The following is a 22,421-nucleotide window of genomic DNA, read 5'->3' on the forward strand; positions in this document are numbered from 1 at the left end:
GACACTACAGTCAGATGTACCACAGCCACACTTGGAAGCTAAATAGCTGACTTGGAGCATTCTTTTTTTTCTGCCAGTCCTGGGGCTTGAACTCACGGCCTGGATGCTATCCTTGAACACTTTTGCTCAAGGCTAGCTCTCTGCTACTTGAGTTATAATACCACTTCTGGCTTTGTTTGTGTATGTGTTACTGAGGAATCAAACCCAAGGCTTCATGCATGCTAGGTAAGCACTCTACCACTAGGCCACACTCCCAGATCTCATAGCCGTCTTGAATGAATGAATTCCTCCTTCTTTATGGTACTCACTTCCAAACTGACATTTGATAGCCGGTTAGTAGGACTTGTGTCACATGACCATTTTCTAGCTGCACGGGAAACTGGAAAAAATAGTCTGGAAAGTCAGGAGTCATAGTAAGATAAAGTTTCAAAATATAAAAAAGATGTTCAAAGGGGCTGGGAAGACCAAAAGCTTAACAAATATCCACACATAGCCCCACAGTAACCAAATAAGGTACAATGGCAAAGTTTAAAATGCCCCTTGTCCAATTGGCTGTCTGAAATAGAAAATACATCAAAGGGATTAGGAAATAGTTATCTGTGCTCAATTATAGTTAAATTAGGAGGGAATAGTCAGGAGGCAAATCGACCTTAGAGAAACTATAAATTAGTTGACTTTGAGTTACATAATTTGTCCTCTCCATATATGAGCTATTACCCCACACTATTCATAGATGCATGCCACTGTGAAATTTCCAGAGAGCCCTCTCCAAGACCATCCATATTTGAGGGACTGCATGTCAGACCCCCTCATTCTGATGAGCAGAGTGCTACAAGAAGAGTTTGTGGCACTAGACGGTAGCATAGGAACCTGTGTGGTTTGGGACTTTTTTTTTTTTGCCAGTCCTGGGCTTGAACTCAGGGCCTGGGGCCTGTTCTTGAGCTTTCTCAAGGCTAGTGATCTACCTCTTGGGCCACAGCACAACTTCTGGCTTTTTGGGGGGTATGTAGTAAAGAAGGAATTGAACCCAGGGCTTCATGCATGCTAGGCAAGCACTTTACCACTAGGCCAAACTTCCAGTCCCATGTTTGGGACCTTTTCAAGCCCTGATTTCTCCATCTACAAAATGAAGACCATGAGATGGGATATACAAAGACTTTTGGTGTTACATACCAGATCCTGAATGTTAAAAAGTCCAGATGTGAGGTCTCAGGGATGTGGGGTCTCAGGGATGTGGGACAGACAGAGTTGACCCAAGTAGACGGACAATAATCCTACAGGAGAATGGCAAGCTGAGCAAGAGGAGGGAGGCTGGGCTAGTAGAAGGACTCAGTTACTGAAGCTGGGAAGGTGGCTTAGTGATAGAGCACTTACCTAGCAGGCATGAAGCCTGCACCACATAAACAACAAAAAAAGCTGGAAATGACACTGTGGTTCAAGTGGTAGAGTGCTAGCTTTGAGAAAGAGAAGTTCAGGGACAGCACCTGGGCCTTGAGTGCAAGCCCAAAACTGGCAACAACAACAACAAAAAAGGACTCTGCTTCAAGAAAGTCAATATGATCCCATCAGTGGCTACAAGAAAGAACAGCTGAGATAGAAGTGGTATGGACCACAGGCGGGGTTAGGGAATGGGACAAGATTTCTAAGGAAAGATGGCAAAGGCTCCTGTCAGACTCATGGAAGAAGGACACAGAGGTGCTGAAAGAAATGAGACAAATACAAGCGATGACCTAAATAGGAATTAATAACAGTGATAAGGATGAAGAGAGACAGAATCCTCCAGATAGTGATTCTCAGCCTTGCTTGCGCTGCGGAATGGAGTACACCAACAAGTGCACCAAGTAGGAGCAGTTGGCACAGGGAATGGAAATGGGAATTTATAAGCAACAATAAAAAACTTCAGTCTTTTTTGTCATTATTATTACAGTTGCTGGCAATTCTAAACAATATTAATGACATCATACTCCTTTTCATTTGTGCCAACCGTTCCCAGGGCTCTCTCCTCCCTTCCTGTCTCTAGACATCCATTATGCTAAGATTACTTGGAAAGCTTTGAATAATCCTAATGCCAAATTAACAACACACTCTAGCGGCTTCTTTTCTTCCATTCTAGTAGTGAACAAAAAGACAAAATTCCTAGGAACTTGAACTGTACACGCAATTCAGAAAACTAGAATAAGCACGAGGTTCTAACTGTATTTTGTGAGTTTTTACTTCCTTTTAGGTTAATCTGTAAAATTTAAATGCAAAATACCTAAAAGTAATGGACTTTTTAAAAATAAGCAGGTTAACTATAATATTCATGTAGAAAGAAAAAAAAGACTCCTGAAAGTTTTTCTGCAGACCATAGAGGAAGCTTGTTCAATTGCTCTTTTTTTTTTTTAAAGCGAACAGAGGCGAAGGCACTTCTGAACAACACTGAAAATCTACATGCCATAAAAGACTCATAGGAAACCGCTCTCATGCAAAACCTAGACAAAAACAAATACCAGATACAAAATTCATTCTCCTCCTTTATAAAGAACTTTAAAATATTTTTAAAAAATACATATATCCAACCCTTTGGAAGGGCAAAGAGGATTTAGAAGAAATAAACTATTTGATGTGTGAGATAATGATTAATTTCACCTACAATAGTGACAAAATGTTTTGAGAGAGGGAATGGATATTAGACAAGGCTGGCCTTGAACTCTACAATCCTCCTGCCTCAGTTTCTGGGGTATTGAGATTATAAATGTGTGTCACAATACACTTTAAAATGCAAATTTATACCATAGCGATACATAAGGAAGATTTTGCCCATCAGCTGAGCAAAAACTAAATTATGTTAATACACTTCACCATGGGGCCAAGATGCACTCTCCAAAGTGAACAGATGACCCCAAGAGAAAATGAAATTCATGAAGCACTTTTAATGTTCTCTTCTTATTCTGGTCTCCTGAGTTCTGTGCCCAGGTTATATCCCTAGGCATTTTGTTGTTGTTGCTGTTTTTCACTGTTGTCATAGAAGAAAATACTGTTGGCTAGAGAACACAGCTTTCCTGAGATCAACTCAAAAAACTCCAGTGATATATATATACTGCCCTTATGTATCTTACAGCTATACAAACTCATTCTGTATAATGATTTTTACTGAAGGATCATTTGCCATAGAAAGATTGGAACCAACTAAAATTCTATCATGGGGAAAGTGGCTCAGTAGATTGGGGCACATCTCCACAGTGAAATTACCAAGAAACTCTAGGAATAGCATAGAATGATCTTCATGATGCACGTATGTCAGAAAGAAAGACATAGAACAGTAGAAAGCCATTATTTATACATTAAAAAAGAACTTGAAACATATATAACTGTGTCTATTTATATACTGTGGTTTAGGTAGAGGAATTAGGTGCCTGGGAGACAGATGGGAAGAGAGACTGTCTGGTGCAGTCTTCACCTGTTGCAAGTGTATCTATTCACCCCAAACTGAAATTCAAGTGAGAAAAGAAGCTATTGGTGGGAAGACAGTAGAGTTGAAAGGACATGGAATTAGGATTAAAAACATTGAATCTGCAAAAAAAAAAAAATCACTGCCTAGACAGCATCCCAGTCCAATTATATCAGGCCATTTGAAAGGGGCGGGGGCTTCTGGTGGTCCCAAAAATGTGCTGTCAAAGGTGAAAACAGAGATGTAGCCTGTCTCTGGTGTTTGGGCTTCAGCTCAGTGGAATTTGTGTCAGTTCTACCGCCTAACTTGTCTCCTTCAGCCCCTGAGTATCAGTTTGCCAGGTTTGCCCATCTCTGATCCTTGTATCTCTTCCTGGTCCACAAGCACCTGGTTCTTATCTCTGTAGTTGCCTCATCAGTGTCCTCTAGCTAGCAGGAGCTTCGTTTTCTTCTTGTAAACTTTCCAAAAGCCCAAGTAAACTTCCTAACCTCCCGTTGATTCAGTGATGGGAAATGTGTTGCTTCTAATTAATAAAGCACTGTTCCAGCAGGCACGAGCCAGGACCCTGTTGTGGCAGCTTGGGCAGACTGACAGAGCCACTCTGTGTACTATGCTCTCCTGATGACTTCAGTTAGGATGGTTTCAGATGCAAGTAACAGAACACCATGCCTCCAACAATAAGGATATTTGTTGTTTTAAATAAAAAGCTCCCCAGCAGCAGGCCAGGTGCCAGGCTGGTGCGTCAGGACTCAGGTCCTACTTCTTTGAGAATCTCTTGAGGCACCGCCTCTCTCCCTGAGTTGACTTTATCTTCAAACTATGGCAAGTGTCAGCAGAACATCTAGATTTCATCCACAAACAAAGAGGTGCAGAGAAAAAGAAAGGAAATATCTCATCCTGGGTGTTTTGCTTAGGAGCGGGGAGACAGTTCCTAAAACCCTTCATCAGCTTTTTTTTTATTTTATCATAGCAGGCAGATGATTGTTTACCATATTCAAATCAGTTACCTAGAAAGATTATATCTCTCCTCCAAAAAAAAAAAAAAAAGAAAGAAAAAATGAATTTAATTAGCCAGGCGAGTGTGGCTCCTGACTACTAGCTACTCAGGAAGCTGACATCTGAGGATCATGGTTCAAAGTCAACCTGGGCAGACAAATCCAAAAGATGCTCACCTCCAATTAACCAGCACAAAGCTAGGAGTAGCCAGGAACTGGTGGCCCTCACCCATAATCCTAGCTACCCAGGAGGCCAAGATCTGAGATTGCAGTTTGAAGCCAGCCTAGGCAGGAAAGTCTATAAGACTCTTATCTCTAGTTAACTCCCAGAAAACCAAAGTAGTGCTGTGGTCCAAGTGGTAGAGAGCCAACCTTGAGCAAAAGCTAAGGGAGAGCACAAGGTCCGAGTTCAAGACCCTGCACATACACACACACACACACACACACACACACACACACACACACACACAGAATAAGATTGCCACAATTAGTTTATACCAATGGCTCTCAATTGGATGACAGTTTGTCCTGCCAGGAGATATAGGACAATATCTAGAAATATTTTTGTTGGTTATAATTGGAGTGGAAGGAGCTATTGGAAAAAATGCTGCTAAACATTCTAACATATAAACAATAAGACCCACAGCAAAGAATTACCTAGCTCAGACACCCACTCATGGGAAGGCTATATTAATCAGGGTCCTACCCCTAACACTGAAGATAAGGTCACTATCCCTTTGAACGGTGAATGGAGCACAAATAAGATCAGACTTTCAGGAAGTAGGAATGTGGTAAGTAGCCAACAATGCCTTCTGTATGAGTACCATGGGGGAAACCAGGAAGGTAGTTTAGAAATTTGGTGGTCTTGTAATAATATATTATATGCAAGAGTCCTGAAACCCCATGAGGGTGCTATTCTTGATTTAATATGTGTATTTCTGTAGAAAGAAAAGGCTGTCGTTCAAAATTGCCCTGGAATACTTACTCATGGATAAATTTGGGAATCTTATCCAACTGCTTCCTTGAATATAGCTAGAGAGGATAATATGGCCCCACTACAGGTAGGGTTTGAGCCATCAGGGAAAATCTGGGGTTGAGCACTTATGCTGGCAACAGTGGCATCTCAAGGAGACATGGAGTTCAGGGAGTGAAGATTAAAGTATCAGCTCAAACATCCAGAAGAACAATATACCCTTGTTCTTTTTTTCCTCCCGTGAGATAGCTCTTTATCCAGTATCTATTCAGTCTAAAAAAAAATTAATTAAGAGAGGCAGATTTCTAGGGCAAAGACCAAGGTTGAAATGCCATCTGAGGAATAGTGTATGGCTATGTATATTTCTGACTGCATGGCTTTGGGGAAAATCCTAGGGCCACCCTCATGTCTATAGGGCTAGTATGAACTACAGGTAAAACCGGGACTCAGTCAGCACTCCCCCAGTGGACAATGGCTAGTGTATGAGTCCATATGACTACCAAAGTTAGGTTCTAAAACTTAAAAGTTGGTTTCATTTCCCCTGGCACTGGTGGCTTAAGCTTGTCCTCAGGAAGCTGAGATCTGAGGATCACAGTTCAAAATCAGCTCAGGCAGGAAATTCCATGAGACTCTTATGTCAATTAATCATCAAAAAGCTTATAGCAGCCAGAAGCGTGGCCTCGTGGTAGAGTGCTTGCCTAAAATACATGAAGCCCTGGGTTTGATTCCTTGATACCACATATCCAGAAAAAGCTGGAAGTGGTGCTATGGCTCTTGTGGTAGAGTACAAGCCTTGAGAAAACTCAAGTACAGTGTCCAGGCCTTGAGTTCAAGTCCCAGGACTGACAAAAAGAAAGCTACCAGTCAGTCTGTGGTTCCAGCACTAGTTTTGAGTAAAAATGTTCAGGGACAGTACCCAGGACCTGAGTTCAAGCCTCAGGAGCAGCACACACACACACACACAAAAACACTGGTTTAATTAACTCTGGGGTTTACATCCCTGTAAGCTGTCGTCATTACCTATGATGATAATCATTATTGAATTCATCAAATCTTTCCACCTCTCCCTCTAAATTCATGGTAGGATTGCATAATCATATTCCTTTAAAGTTAGATGTGTAGTATGTCTTGTTTGGTCAATCAAAAAGTCAGCATACAATGTGCTTGAGAGTCAGGAGTTTAGCCTAGTGGTAGAGTGCTTGCCTAGCAATGCATGAAGCCCTGGATTCTATTCCTCAGTACCACATACTCAGAAAAAGCCGGGAGTAGTGATGTATGTAGTTCAAGTGGCAGAGGGCTACATTTGAGCAAAATTTAGCCAAGGACAGTGCCCTTGTGCCCTGAGTTCAAGCCCCAAGATTGGCATAATAATAATAATAAATAATAAGCTTGAGCTCTAGTCATCTCTCTTCTATTGTTTTAGAATTGCTCTCCCTCATCTAGCTTCCCACTTCTTACTTCCCATTCAACATCTACAGTCTCACGGTTTTTGTTTTTGTTTTTTTGCCAGTCCTGGGCTTGAGCTCAGGGCCTGAGCACTGTCCTTGGACTTTCTCAAGGCTAGAGCTCTACCACTTGAGCCTCAGCACCACTTCCGGCTTTTTTCTATGTATGTGGTACCGAAGAATCGAACCTGGGTCTTCGTGCATGCTAGGCAAGCACTTTAACCATTAGGCCAAACTCCCGGCCCCTACAGTCTCCCATTTTGACTTAATTTTTAAAATACCATTGCTGTAAACAGGTCACTAGTCTTCAGTACACGGCTCTGTCTCATCAGTCAGCAGAAGATCCTTCTATTTGTACAATTATTTCCTTTTCATTTTCTCTTGGAACCTTTTGGGTTCTGATACCTGTATCTTTTCTCCTTCCCAGCACGGTCACAGACAAGCACCCTAATATGTCTGATATAGGCCTAGAGTGTCTATGAATTCAAGTTTGTAAAATGCTTTGTATGTTTACATTTTTAATTTACACAAGTGATGTGCGATCAAATGGAAAAAAATAAGAGATCTTCCTGTGAGGTCTTTTTATACGGCTTCTCCTGGTGAAATGGTTGAGATTCATATCTTCATATATAAATATACAAACAATAACCCTTATTATTTGAACCAGACTCAGTAAATTGCTGTTTCTTACAACTAAAACTACCCAGAGAATATGAAGTCTCAACTGAATGCAGGATGTGGTTTCTAGACACCCCCAGCCTAGTGTTATTTAAAAATGTCAGAACCTCTTTGGAGTAGCTAGCACAGAAATAAATAAAGAATTATTTGGGCCGCAGTTAAAGATTCAGTCTCCTGATATCTACTTGAGTCTAAGAACTTGTTGTGATAGGCCTGGAATGTGGCTTAGTGGTAGAGTGATTGATTGCCTAGCATGCATGAATTCCTAGTGCCAATTCCTCAGTACCACATAAACAGAAAAAGCCAAAAGTGGTGCTATAGTTCAAGTGGTAGAGCTTTACCCTTGAGAAAGCCCAAGGACAGTGCCCAAGCCCTGAGTTCAAGCCCTAGTACTGGCAATAAATAAATAAATAAATAAATATTTCATAGATCACTAAAGAAAGACAAGAAAACATTGTGGAACAAACCTGAATGAAAAATAAAGAGGGGAAAAAAAGGAGGGATGGCAGGAGGGAAGGAAGGTAAAAGATGGTAGAAAGAACAGAAAGAAGAGAAGGGAAGGGAAATGATCAAAAGCACAAAAAGTTTACAAAAATAATGCAAATTCTTTTTTTTTTTTTTTTGCCAGTCCTGAGGCTTGAACTCAGGGCCTCGGCACTGTCCTTGGACACTTTTTGCTCAAGACTAGCACTCTGCCACTTGAGCCACAGCACTACTTCCGGCTTTTTCTGTATATGTGATACGGAGGAATCGAACCTAAGGCTTCATGCATACTAGGTGAGCACTCTACCACTAGGTTACCTTCCCAGCCCAGAAACAAATTCTTTTTTTTTTTTTCTTTTTTTTTTTTTTTGCCAGTACTGGGCTTGGGCTCAGGGCCTGAGCACTGTCCTTGGACTTTCTCAAGGCTTAGCACTCTACCACTTGAGCCTCAGCACCACTTCCAGCTTTTTTCTATGTATGTGGTACCAAGGAATCGAACCCAGGTCTTCGTGCATGCTAGGCAAGCACTCAACCACTAGGCCAAACTCCCGGCCCAAAAACAAATTCTTTAAGCATACAAATATATGTCTGAGATCAAATAAAATGTGAACTAAAAATAAAATGGCAATATGTTTTTCAGTTTATAAACAGACAAAAAATCAGAAATTATATTGACAGAATATTTTAAAAGAAAGAACAGGTGATAATCTCCACCTCCTTCTCTCTCTCTCTCTCTCTCTCTCTCTCTCTCTCTCTCTCTCTCTCTCTCTCTCTCTCTCTCTCTGTTTTTCGTTCAATTGTAGGGCTTGAACTCTGGGCCTGGGTGCCGTGCTGTCCCTGAGCTCTTCAGCACAAGGCTAGTCCTCTACCACTTGAGCCACAGTGCCACTTCAAGTTTTCTAGTAGTTAATTGGAGATGAGTCTCATGGACTTTTGTGCCCAGGCTGGCTTTGAACTGTGATCTTCAGATCTCAGCCTCCTGAGTAGCTAGGATTATAAGCATGAACCACCAGTGCCCAGTTCTACCTACCTTAAAGTGAGCATATCCTTTTATTTCTAAGAAACTATGCACAAATATATGTGAATTTGTATGAAATTATATATTCCATTTTTTCAATGTTAATTACCATTCATTCAAATAATAGAATATTAGATGGATAATACAATTTAGAAAAGGCTGGGGATTTGGCTTAGTGGTAGAGTGCTAGTCCTAAGCAAAAGAAGCTTCGGGACAGTATCCAGTCCTTGAGTTCAAGCCCCAGGACTGGCAAAAAAAAAAAAAAGGTTAGCAAATGTTTGAGTTCAAATATAGTATACTTTCAGAGAAGAAAACAAGATGCAAAACAATGTAAAAGGGTGGGGGAGAGGAAGAAGCACTAAGTTTTCTTCATGTCTAGAAACTCAGACAAAGTCAGGAAGGCTATGCAGAAAACCCACAGAGGGAAGTATGAGCTTAGGAGGGAGACTTACCATTTTGTTTTTAATCTTTCATACCCAGTGAATTCTACAGTTTGTGCTTTGTACTTTTTTAAAATAATAATTAATAAATATATATACACACATACATAAAATATTACCAGTATTCTAAATAAGCTTAAGTTTTCATTGAGTTTTGGTCCGGGTTTCTGAATTGCAGATATAAACCTAAAGAAAAGAGGAAGTTTATAAAGGAAGTAGAAAGAGAATACACAGAAAGTAGGCTGTTGTTATTCTGGAGAACATTTTGCTAAGCACTCTGTGATGAAGTAATAATACTGTCTCCTAAAACCACAGAGGCTTGAGAAATGAATCCTGCCTACTTGAGAGGGTGGGGGGATGGGGAGAGAGAGAGAGAGACAGAGAGACAGAGAGACAGAGAGAGACAGAGAGAGACAGAGAGCATTGATGCCCCTTGTTGAATGAGCATCTGGTCACAGAGGTGGTGGTAAGTGGAAGCCTGTGCCAGGCAGCAGGTCAAGCAGGGAGGGGCGGGGGGAGAACCGGCTTCCATTCCCTAAGGAAAAAGATTTCAGCACAGGGGCTGGATGTGCCAGCAGTTGTGTCCCAAGTCAAGGATCAGAATGCCTGAGACTCCCTGGGAACAGAGAGGTTGAAAAATGGAGGGAGGAGCCAACATTCTGGGTGTGGAAATGAAGAACCCAAGAACCCAAAGCGTGAAACCACTGTGAAGACCAAACACAGAAGCTGGAGGGACAAAGATTACCAGCTAAGTAGGAGGAGTGGACTTGGAAGGAGAAAGGAAAGAATACCTGTCTCTCCTTCTTTTGTGGGTCTGGTGATCTTTTCAACAGTTAAGGCCTTCTTCTGGTACCTCTGTGATCGAATCCACATCCAGGGCAGTTGTAGTGTGTTAATATTTATCCTGCTTAAAGAACCATCAGTACACAGTTCTAAGGGCTTTGACAGATGGGACTCTCAGAGAAACACCAGTGTATCCAGCCCTTTCTAAAGGGCTCTCAGCATTGATGCCATGCCACTATCCCCCTTGTCATGTGGAGTGCCTATTAGGCCAAGCTCTGCACCCAGCTCACAGATGCAGACACGTTAATATATCACTATATTCCTCCCCTCATGGTGCTTCCCATCTATGGCAGAGACAGAATTCTGTAAAACAAAAGAACAGGTAAGTACAAACTACAAATGATGACACATGCTCTAAGGAGGGAATGTGTTCTCTGAGTATGGGAAGTCAGGAGCGTATTTGAGAGTACATGCTCAAGAAAGAAGGCTGCCTCCAAACCTCAAAGGTCATGGCTTATGGAACCTTACCTCGCTCTCTGATGCCAGCCAGGCAGAGCAGGGAACAAAAAAGTCTTCTAGATGAGGGAACAGGAGGATCAAAGGCAGCAGAGCAGGAAAAGAACTGCAAGAAGTATGGAGCAGCAAAGAAGACGGATATGAAATGAGGCTCAGATTCATGGAGAAATTGAAGGAGAAATTGGCATGCTATGTTCAATATGAAGGCTTCAGAGATCCTGAGCAGATGAATTTCCAGTGTGTGTGTGGGGGGGGGGCAATTTTCTTTTTTTTTCTTTTTTCTTTTTTGTGGGTCATGGGTCTTGAACTTGGCCTGGGCACTGTCCCTGAGCGCTTCAGTTCAAGGCTACTGTGCTACCCTTGAGCCAAGCCCCACTTCCTGTTTTCTAGGGGTTAACTGGAGAAAAGAGTCTCAGTTCCATTTGTGCCCGGGCTGGCTTTGAACTTTGATCCTCAAATCTCAGCTTCCTGAGTAGCTATGATTACAGGTGTGAGCCACCACGCCCAGCTATGTGTGTGTGGCAATTTTCTAATTAACGGTGGCCATCTGGAATGTAGATGTCAAGAGAAGAGGAGATAGCCAACCAGTTAGGAGGTCATTAATTCCAATCAGGCAAAAGATGACAGAGACTTGGCAAAAAATGAAAGCCAGACAGAGAGAGAAAAGGGAGAGAGTCAAGAAATGTTTTGAAGATAGAATTGCCATCTTCTGGTGGCAGATTAGAGGTAAGAAATAATGAATAATTTTAGAACTCTGGCGTAAGCAAACAGATAGGTAGTATTATTGGTTGAGACAGGAAAATATGGGGAGGAATAGAAGTCTAGGTTCAGAGTTCCATTTTTAAATACTTAAGTTGAAATGCCTGTGACAATCTAAGCAGAGAGGACAAGTCGATAACAAGTTACATTAGTTTTTGCCAATGTCAGAAATCTGAATGGAGATAAAATTTGAGAGTTGTTAACCTAGGATTGCAGTTAGAGCCCAAAAACAAGAGAAAATGACAAGCTCCTCTATTGAGGGAGCCTGGACAAAAGCACTATTGTTTCCCACAGGTTTGAATGTTTTCAGTCTTTTATACAGTGATCGTGGGCATATTGCTTTTCTGAAACAGCTGGGAGCACCTCTGTCTCTTTCAGGACACATCTCTCCTCACCAGCAGATGTTTGACCAGCTGGTTATTTGTGGAGTCCTGAGTTAGAGCATAATGCCTATTCTCAACTTTTTGGCATATGGATTTCTCGATCTCTCTCCTTACCTCTAATTCTAGGTCTACTCCCACATTAATTAAAGTTTTTTTAATAGATAGACAGCTACAACTCACACTTATAATCCTAGCTATCTGTGAAATCAGGTGGATCATTTTCCAAGCCAATGCATAGGAAATCCATGAGATTCCATCTCCACAAAAGGTGAATATGGTATCACACGTTTATTCCAACTTCAGCGGGAAGTGAAAAATAGGAGGATCATGGTCCAGGCCAGGGTAAGAAGAGAAACCCTATGTAAAAAAATAACCAATGCAGCTGGTACGGTAGCTCTCGCCTGTAATCCTAGCTACTCAGGAGGCTGAGATCTGAGGATCAAGGTTCAAAGCCAACCTGGGCACAAAAGGATCTGAGACTCTTATCTCCAATTAACTTCTAGAAAACGTGAAGTAGGGTTAGGCTCAAGGGTAGGGTGGTGGTAGCTCTGAGCTAAAGAGCAGGGTTGTAGCCTTGAACTGAAGAGCTCAAGGACAACACCCAGGCCCAGTTCAAGCTCCATGATCCACCAAAAAAAAAAAAAAAAGACCACAAAAAGTGGAAAAGCAAAAGAAAAGTGCTGGAGGCATATTTAGAGATACAAAGTACTGAGTTCAAATCCCAGTCCAAAAAAAAAGGCTTCATTTTAGGATACAATAATGAATAATGTTATGCTAGATAACTTCAAAGGGTAAATTAGAAGCCAGGATTAGGATACTCATTTCCTCTGAGTTCCACTGTGTTCTGGACTTAGTTTTGTTTCCTGCTAGGTTCCGGTGACTCACACCCATAATCCTAGCTACTCAAAGATCACAGTTCGAAGCCATCCCAAGCAGACAAATCTGAGAGATTCTTATCTCTAATTAACCACCAAAAAGCTGGAAGTGGAGCTGTCACTCACTTAGTAGAGCAATAGCTTGAAGCACAAAAGCTCAGAGATAGCCCCCAGACCCTGAGTTCAAGCCCTAGGACCGGCACCAAATAAAAAAACAAGTTTTGTTTCCTAAAGGATGACATGGTGTTGACATTTACCTCTCTCAAAGATTTGATTGTGTTTGTCTATTTCATATAGGTTCCCTGTAGTAAACTAAGTTTTTCTCCAAGCTACCTCACAATGGAGTAAGCTTCATGATAAGCAATTTCTACCTAGTTGCCTTTGGTGTGGGTAATGATCCTTGGCTTAGCCAGTCACTGTAATGGAAACAAAGTTGTTTTCATTCAACAGACAGCTGGTCTATTACAACAGGAATCAGGGTTCACTGAGACCTCTAGCCTTGAAGGAGGAGGCTAAGGGGGCATCCCTTGCAGTTTTGGTTTGAAGAAACTACAGTTCTGGGTCCTGTCTGTAGAGCTAGTGTGACAATTCACAAGCATCTGAATATGTCAGAGTATGAATCTTCCATGCAGTGGCATTATAAAGGAACCAGACTTGTCTCCTAGAGGAACCGTTAAGATGTAATTTGTTGCAGAAATTGACTATCTTCACCTGTCTCCTTCATGGAGGAGGGCTAGGTGTTTTATTTTACAAATCCTTTCTACAGAGTTCTAAGGGCATTTTTATTTCTCTTGCGCATGAGAAATTCTTCAGAAGGTTTCTGAACATTCCTCATACATTTCCTAAAACATCTCATGTGCTCAGAATTTTAGGTCCAAGTACATAGAAATTGCTCTGGTTGTACAAGCTATCTACTACGGAATGTAGTGGTTTGAGACAAGATGTCTAAATAGCATGAAAACCTGGTCAGGGGATTGTTGAACTAGTTGTATACAGGTAAATAGAATGCTTTTTTAGGATAGAACTTCAAAGAGTCAGGTCTTTAGATGCTTCAAAGAATGCCTGAGTAATAGATAATTTGGCCCCTTTGAGAGCAACTGGAAAAGTCATGAATGGATTTGTGTCCCACAGATGGAAACATATTCTTTCAAGTCATGAAAGTCTTGTCAGAGGCTGGGAACATGACCTAGTAGTAGAGTTCATGAAAGGTTCAATTCCTTAGCACCACATACATACATAGAAAAAGCTGGAAGTGGTGCTGTGGCTAAGGGGGTAGGACTCTAACATTGAGAAAGCCCAAGGACAGTGTCTAAACCCTGAGTTCAAGCACCAGAACTGGAAAAAAAGAAAAGAGAAGAAAAGAAAAGAAAAAGCCAGAAGTAGTGCTGTGGCTCAAGCAGGAGAGCTCTAGCCTTGATAAAGCCCAAGGACAGTGCTCAGGCCATGAGTTCAAACCTCACAAGCAAAAAAAAAAAAAAAAAAAGAGGAAAAAAACAAAGTCTTGTAAATGTTGGGAGACAATTCTCTACTGGACTCCTTGCATTGGTATGTATCTTGGGGTCACAATGCTCTTTTCAAGGATATCAATATAGCAGACAGCTGTGGGAGACAGAGATAGTCTTCTCCAAAGCAGAAGCAAAGTTGTTTACAAATCTGGCTTGACGGATAATGTCTAATATCAGGATCACATCACATTTAAGTAGGCTTATTATTTACTATAAAACCTTTGGAGGGGCCGGGAGCATAGGTGGTAGAGTGCTTACCTAGCATGCACTAAGACCTAGGTTCGATTCTCCAGTACTACATACTCAGAAAAAGTCAGAAGTGGTGCTGTGGCTCAAGTGGCAGACCACTAGCCATAGATCTCCCACATCCCCCTCTGCCACACATCCCCCAGCTCTCTGGAAACCCGCAGGCACTGTTTCTACATCTGTATCCCCATTCTACATACCTAAATGTTGATTACATTCCTGCTTTGATAAGCATCACTGCCCATAGGATCAAGTCCCAGTGGCCTAAATTGGGACTTCGCACTCTCCCTCTTCCAGCTTGTCCTAGTCGCCTTTCCAACACAAATTCTCCCTTCTACAGTTTTCCTAGTGTAGTGGAAGGAAGTTTCTCTAAGCTTCCTTGGAACCTTCCTCTGTTGTCCAGCCCTCTATCTTCTGCCACGACACAAACCAAACCATGTGAAACAGCGATGGACAAGCCTAATCCAACCACACATGCAGCGTGTGTGTGTGTGTGTGTGTGTGTGTGTGTGTGTGTGTGTGTGTGTGTGCGTGCGTGTGCCCCAAGCTATTGACATTCTGAAAGCAGAAACACCTCACTTCATCCCATGGGCATTGTTGCACATTCACATATGCTCAGCACCTAACCAAAGCAGATTCCTGCTAAATACAGATAGCTTCACAAAGCTCAAGACTCTCTCTTGCTGATTTCTCTGCCTTTCTACGTTAGCAAAACAAGTACCTGATGTACCCTGGTTTCTCTAATCCTTTTCTCATGCTTTATACTGTCCCATCACTCCATTCTTCAACCTGCAGTGTACTATTCTCTTTTCCTTTCATCAGCTATCCGATTCCAGTTTACTCCTTAAGATACAATTCAGTTGTCGGTTTTTTCATCTATTCCAAGTTCTGTGTTATCCCATACAGTTTGAACAATGAGTTGATTCAATGAAATTTATTCTATGTCTTAGAGTTGGAAGACAAGCCTCTGGGCCATGACTGGGACAGAGCCAGGAGATAATTTGAAGGTCTAGTACAAAAAGAAAATGTATGACTCCTTGTTCAAAGAGTGTCTTTCAAGTTAATACATAAAATTTCTTTCATTTTCTTTCTCTTGACTTATGGTATTGCTCATTTCCTATCTGGTGTCATCCTATGTACTGAACACTTAAAATTTTAAATTAGGATTTTAAATGATACTTTTCATCTTTATATTATTAAATATCCGGGCCTGGAGTTTGGCCTAGTGGTAGAGTACTAGACAAGCATGTACTAAAAGACCTGGGTTCAATTCCTTGGTACCACATACACAGAAAAAGCCAGAATTGGTGCTGTGGCTCAAGCAGTTGAGCACTAGCTAGCCTTGAGAAAAACCCAAGGATAGTGCTCAGGCCCTGAGTTCAAGCCCCAGGACTGCATTTAACTGAATTTTGAAATTATGAAAGTTACCATTTATAAATCATAGCTCATACCTGCTTGTCTATTCCATTGTCATACAGGACAGTAAAAATGCTTTGTAACCAATTCAAGCCAGGCCCTGGTAGCTCATGCTTGTAATCTTAGCTACTTAGGATGCTGAGATCTAAGAACTGTGGTTTGAAACCAGCCAAGGCAGGAAAATCCCTGAGACTTTTCTCCAACTAACCACCAGAAAGCTGGAAATGGAAGTGTGGCTTCTGCGGTAAAAGACCAGCCTTGAGTGAAAACACTAAGGAGAGCACCCAGGCATTGAGTTAAAGCCCTAACACTGGTGTGAGCACACACAGGTGTGTACAGGCACACATCTCACACACACACACACACACACACTCACACACTCTCACACACTTTTAAGTGATCTCTTTCTTACTTTTGGATATGTGCACCTTGTCCCAACATTGCCTGCTTTGGTCTCACTGCTGAGTAAAGGAAGGCTGAAAGGAAAGGGAAGGATGGCTTGCACAGGCCGTCTATTTCCTTCCATGTAATTTTCTTCAATGTAAGTGGCTAGCTGGCTGGTAGAGTAAGAAAAAAAATCTAATAATGTTTCTTGGTTGTTCTTGATTCTCAAAATGCCTTCTTTCTACATTTGAGGAAATTTCTATCAAAGCCCTCACTTATTCAGTTGTCCATGAAACATGCTTATCTTATATTCAAACGCACTTGCTTATAACTCATTCAGTTCCTGCACATCATGAGTACACCAAGTTCTGGACCCATGGAGCATTGTGAACTCTATCAGGAGATGGGCCGCTAGGGATGGTGAAAATGTGTATTGTTCATTTCCCCTCAGTTCATGTGCATGCTCCAATATCCCACTGGACTTTGCAGACTATCCTCAAGTTCAAAGTCAAAATTATTAGTCAAAATTACTAAGAATCTACTGTTGTAGAACATTAAGTCAGGCACAGGCCTCTCAAACACCAATTTCTTCTGGGTATATCTCTGCATGACTACCCAGATCACTTGTACATGAATCTGGCCCTATCTGGAAAACAAGAAATGTCATTGGTGAGACAAGATGATATGGTTAGATGGCTTATGTGGTCACCTCTCCCATCAAGTATCCTCAGGTGTCATCAATCATCTGCTCCAAGAGCCAGGATACTCCCCTCTCTCACCCCATGACAGCCACCACTCGATGCCTAGGTGACAACAGGGTCATTCTGCCCTTGACCTCCAGCTCTAGCTAAGGCTGGGTGGGCATAAGCCCTGCAGGAGAAGGTGGCCGTCATGTCTACCCAGAGCTACAAGGGTCCCAATGATGGCATGTTTGGCATGTGACTCCGCTGAGGCCTTCCACCAGTCCAAATTCCAAAACACAGCCCTACACAGACATGGAAAAATCTTTGGAGGTTGCCTATCACATACAGCTTAGAGAAATGGGCCAGTTTAAAGGGAAGATTGATTTCCTAGAATCCCCCACCTCTGGCCACATTTCACTTTACTCTCCACTAAGACCTAAGAGGCATCCATCCCTAATATTGTTTCCCTAGGACACCTCTTCTCTCTTTGCCCTTTTTTTAAAAATATAAAACAACAGCAATAACTACCAGGACTATCATTGACTGGGCTCGTAGCTGTATGGTGAGTATTTCAGGCTATAAGAAAGAAAAGATGGCCGGGCGTGGTGGTTTACACCTGTAATCCTAGTTACTCAGGAGGCTGAAATCTGAGGATCACGGCTCAATGCCAACCTGGGCACTAAAGTTTGTGAGACTCTAATCTCCAATAGACCACTAGAAAACTGGAAGTAGCACTGTGGCTCCAGGGGTAGGGCAATAGCCTTAAGCTGAAGAGCTCAGGGACAGTGCCCAGGCCGAGTTCAAGCCCCATGAACAACAACAAGAAAGAAAGAAGGAAAGAAAGAAAGAAAGCAAAAAAGAAAGAAAGAAGAAAGAGAGAAGGAAAGAGAGAGAGAAAGAGAGAGAAAGAAAGAGAGAGAGAGAGAAAGAAAGAAAGAAAGAAAGAAAGAAAGAAAGAAAGAAAGAAAGAAAGAAAGAACAAGAAGGAAAGGAAAGGAAAGGAAAGGAAAGGAAAGGAAAGGAAAGGAAAGGAAAGGAAAGGAAAGGAGAGGAGAGGAGAGGAGAGGAGAGGAGAGGAGAGGAGAGGAGAGGAGAGGAGAGGAAAGGAAAGGAAAGGAAAGGAAAGGAAAGGAAAGGAAAGGAAAGGAAAGGAAAGGAAAGGAAAGGAAAGATGTACAAGGTGGCTCATGCCTGCAACCCTAGCTACTCAGGAAGCTGACATCTGAGGCTTGCAGTTTGAAGCTACCCCAGGTAGAAAAATCTGTGGGACTCTGATCTCCACAAGTGGTACAACCAAGTGGTACAACACCAGCTTTGATCAAAAAAGCTAAGGGACAATGCCCCAGCTGCTCAAACCCCAGCACCAACATTTAAAAAAAAAAAAAAAAAAGAGAGAAGAGCCAGCGTGCAGTGGCTCACGCTTATAATTCTAGCTACTCACAAGGCTGAGATCTGAGGACTGAGGTTCAAAGACAGCCCAGGCATAAAAGGACTTGAGACTCTTATCTCCAATTAACCTCCAGAAAAAAGGGGACTGGGGCTTGGCTCAAGGATAGAGTGGAGGTAGCCTTGAGCTGAATAGCTTCAGGACAGGGCCCAGGCTGAAAGAAAAAGAGAAAAAAGAAAGAAAGAAAAGGAGGAAGAGGGGCTGGGAGTTTGGCCTAGTGGTTAAAGTGCTTGCCTAGCATGCATGAAGACCCGGGTTCGATTCCTCGGTACCACATACATAGAAAAAAAGCCAGAAATGGTGCTGAGGCTCAAGTGGTAGAGCTCTAGCCTTGAGAAAGTCCAAGGACAGTGCTCAGGCCCTGAGCTCAAACCCAGGACTGGCAAAAAAAAAAAAAAAAAGAAAAAGAAAAGGAGGAAGAAGGGGGGGGAGGGAAATGGGTACCAAGACATGTGAAAGGGTATCAATGTATGTGAATTAATGCACCTTCTATCTGGCAAATATCATGTAACCCTTTTACTAATTACAATAAAAAAAATAAATTAAAAAAAAAAGAAAAGGAGGAAGAAGAAGTAGTACAGCCTGGTTGTAATTCCAGATAGACTTTGAAGCAGAGAAACTTTAGGTGAAGCAAAGATGGCATCTCAGTGAGAGATCTGAAAATCAAACGGAGCGGGGGTGGGGGGGGCGGGGGAGGGGGGAGAGATGAGGGAGGAGGGTGCTGTGGTTGGCACCCAGGTTCTAACTAGTTCACAACCATGCAGTGTACCCAAGGTGTCTTTGTTCTTTCTGTGGGAGAGATGTGATGGGAGGCTCTGTCCTTGAATAATGGGAACACTCAGGAAAGATCAGCAGAGCCTGGAGAAACAGAAGAGAACACAGTGTAACACCTCTACACTAACTGGTGCCTTCCCAGCACATGTTTGGAGTCATTTCCAGACCTTTTTAACCCCAAGAGAGGAGCAACAGAGTCTGGCTAAATGCTGTCAAGCCTGTCCCTCCCTGAGAGTCTTTGTCTGTAAATAATTACCTTACAAAGGCAAGTCCTCACCTGACTGCTACTTGGCTGAAAAAGTATTTGTCTAGGGCTCTAAGAGCCAGCCCGGGGAATGCCACACCAGAGGATGGGCTAGAAGATGATTGAGATGGCTAACTCACTGAGAAAGGGGGACATTGTTCCCTCAGGGGTGAGCTGGGGTTGCAGGTGAGAACCACCACACCCAGCCTTGGGGAATACTTTAAACTAGTGGCACTCTGTCTTCAGTAGGCACCAGAATCACTCCGTGGGTCTAATAAAACACAGAGCGGGGTCCTGTCTTGAGTTTTGATGTAAAATATCTGAGGTGGAACCTAGTATTTGCATTTGTAACAAATCCCTAAACAAACCAATGCTGTTAATCTGGATCTCACAAGCCTTAAAACCAGGCTTGGGCATGGATCAGCTCTTAAAGCAGAGCTGCTTTAAGGACTTTTTCTAAGACGATCTCAAACACTATCTGCTTCAGAATCATCCTCCAGCCCTTGCTCCATTTAGTAACTACTTCCCCATATATCCCATGTTATAGGCACATGTTCCCTTTCTGTGGCTTCATATATAAAGAGAGAGAGCCAAGGCTTGGGATGTAGCCTTATGTTAAGTTGCTTGCCTAATATGAGTGATGACTGTGGTTGGTAATACATATAAATAAACAAAACCCAGAATCATGTGAAATTAAAATAAGAATCAGCTTAGACATGTACTGGTAGCTCATACCTGTAATCCTGGGAAGCTGAGATCTGAGAACTGTGGTTTGAAGCCAGCCCAGGTAAAAAAAAATCTAAGACTCTAATTAGCCAGTAAAAAGCCAGAATTGGAAGTATAGTTCAAATGGTAAAGCAAACGTCTTGAGTGAAAAAGCTAAGCAAGAGTTTAGCCTCAGTGCCAGCACACACACACACACACACACACACACACACACACACACACACACGAGACTCAATTCTGCTACCCAGCAATGTACCACTGGGTGAAAGAAGTTACCTGATAAATTGCCAACAAGTCACTTTGAAGCAGAGCTTACAAACAAATCTCTCAATACTTCTTCTTAAATGCTTAAGAGGAGTCATGCCCTGGGAAAGTTGTACAAGACATTCTCTCCTAGCACAATTGCCCTCCGAATGAAGACCTACAATAATACCTCGTACTCAAGTAACATTTTTTTTATTTTTTATTTTTTATTATAATTAGTAAAAGGGTTACATGATATTTGCCAGATAGAAGGTGCATTAATTCACATACATTGATACCCTTTCACATGTCTTGGTACCCATTTCCCTCCCCTCCCTCGAGTAACATTTTATAAGACTATTTTGTATATGTTGTCTTACCCAGGGTAATGTTTGCTGAGATAGTGTTCTGACTTATTCAAACTCTAATAACCTGGATTCAGAACTAAACTCAGGACTTTTTGCTTCCTGCAAGGCTTGTCCCAAATGGCAAGATTTCCCACCAGGGGCTCACAGCTTGTGGCCACATTATGAGGCCGCCTAACATGGTCTCTTGATAATAGCATTCTTGCTATTTAAACCTCTAATAACTCTCTGCCCGGTAGAGATATAGTTATTTCTGCTCTGTTCCCACTATCTCCTGCCAAATATTCTGAGGCAAAAACAAGGTGTTCAAACTTCTGACGTCAAAGCCATTCTCTTGATTATTTGTGCCCACCGCAATTCTGATCTTCACTCTGAGAGATGGCCACAAAAGAAATATTCACAAGTTAGATTAGTGGAAGTGAAGACTGGCAGAAAATTATAGAGACTCAAGCCCAGGGCTTCTGAAACCTGAGGCCTAGAAGCCTTTGAATGTGTCAATCCTAAAGCCACAAGTTGAGTAGCAAGTGTCTAGATACAGAAGCTGGATGATCTAGCCTGCAGGGTCTTAAATCCCACTGTGTGGAAACTACTGTTATTCACATCATTTTTCATACCTCACTGCAGTATCCATTTCTCCTGCCCTTCCTTAAATGTCTTAGATGGATGTGTTTTGTTTGTTTGTGGAGGATTTTTGTTGTGTTGTTGTTGTCTTAAGTTAGAAGGAAGCATGACTAACAAAGGGAGCTGTTGTGGAAGCTGGGACCTGGATTCAAAGGTGGCTCATGGCTGATCCTTGCCTCTATTTAGGTATGATTTCAGGCATGAGCTAAATCATCTAGAGACTCGAGGTCATATTAAAGAGCCTAGATTACACTTTTTTTTTTTGCCAGTCCTAGAGCTTGAACTCAGGACCTAGGCATTATTGTTGGGCTTTGCTCTAGGCTAGCACTCTGTCACTTGAGCCACAACATCACTCTGACTGTATGTGGTAATGAGGAATTGAACCCAGGGCTTCATGCATGCTAGGCAAGCACTCTACCACTGGACTATGCTCCCAGCCTATATTATATTTTGTTCTAACTTCCGCTCTAATAAGTAAGAGGCAGGGAAATATTCTACACTACCAGTTTGCATAACTTTAGACAGCCACTTTATTTTGGGGGGGGGAGGGGTCATGGGGCTTGAACTCTGGAACCTAGGTGCTATCCCTGAGCTCTTCAGTTCAAGGCTACCACCCTACCCTTGAGCCACAGGCTCACTTCCAATTAATCTCTTGAAGATAAGAGTCTCATGGCTTTGTAGTGCCTGGGCTGGCTTTGAACCTCCATCCTCAGATTTCAGCCTAGGATTACAGCTAGGATTACAGGCATGAGCCACCACACCAGCAGACTATTATTTAAGAACACTTATAAAAATAACAATTGCTGGGAGTTTGGCCTAGTGGTAGAGTGCTTGCCTAGCATGCACAAAATCCTGGCAAAAAAGAAAGAAGGAGGAGGAGGAGGAGGAGGAGGAGGAGGAAGAGGAGGAAGAGGAAAAGGAGAAGAAGAAGCAGCAGCGGACGAGGAGGAAGAGGAGGAAGAAGAGAAGGAAGAAGGAGGAGGGGGAGG

This window comes from Megascapheus bottae, chromosome 7 (genome assembly GCF_031878675.1).
Source record: "Megascapheus bottae isolate mThoBot1 chromosome 7, mThoBot2.hap1, whole genome shotgun sequence".
Classification (NCBI taxonomy): Eukaryota; Metazoa; Chordata; class Mammalia; order Rodentia; family Geomyidae; genus Megascapheus; species Megascapheus bottae.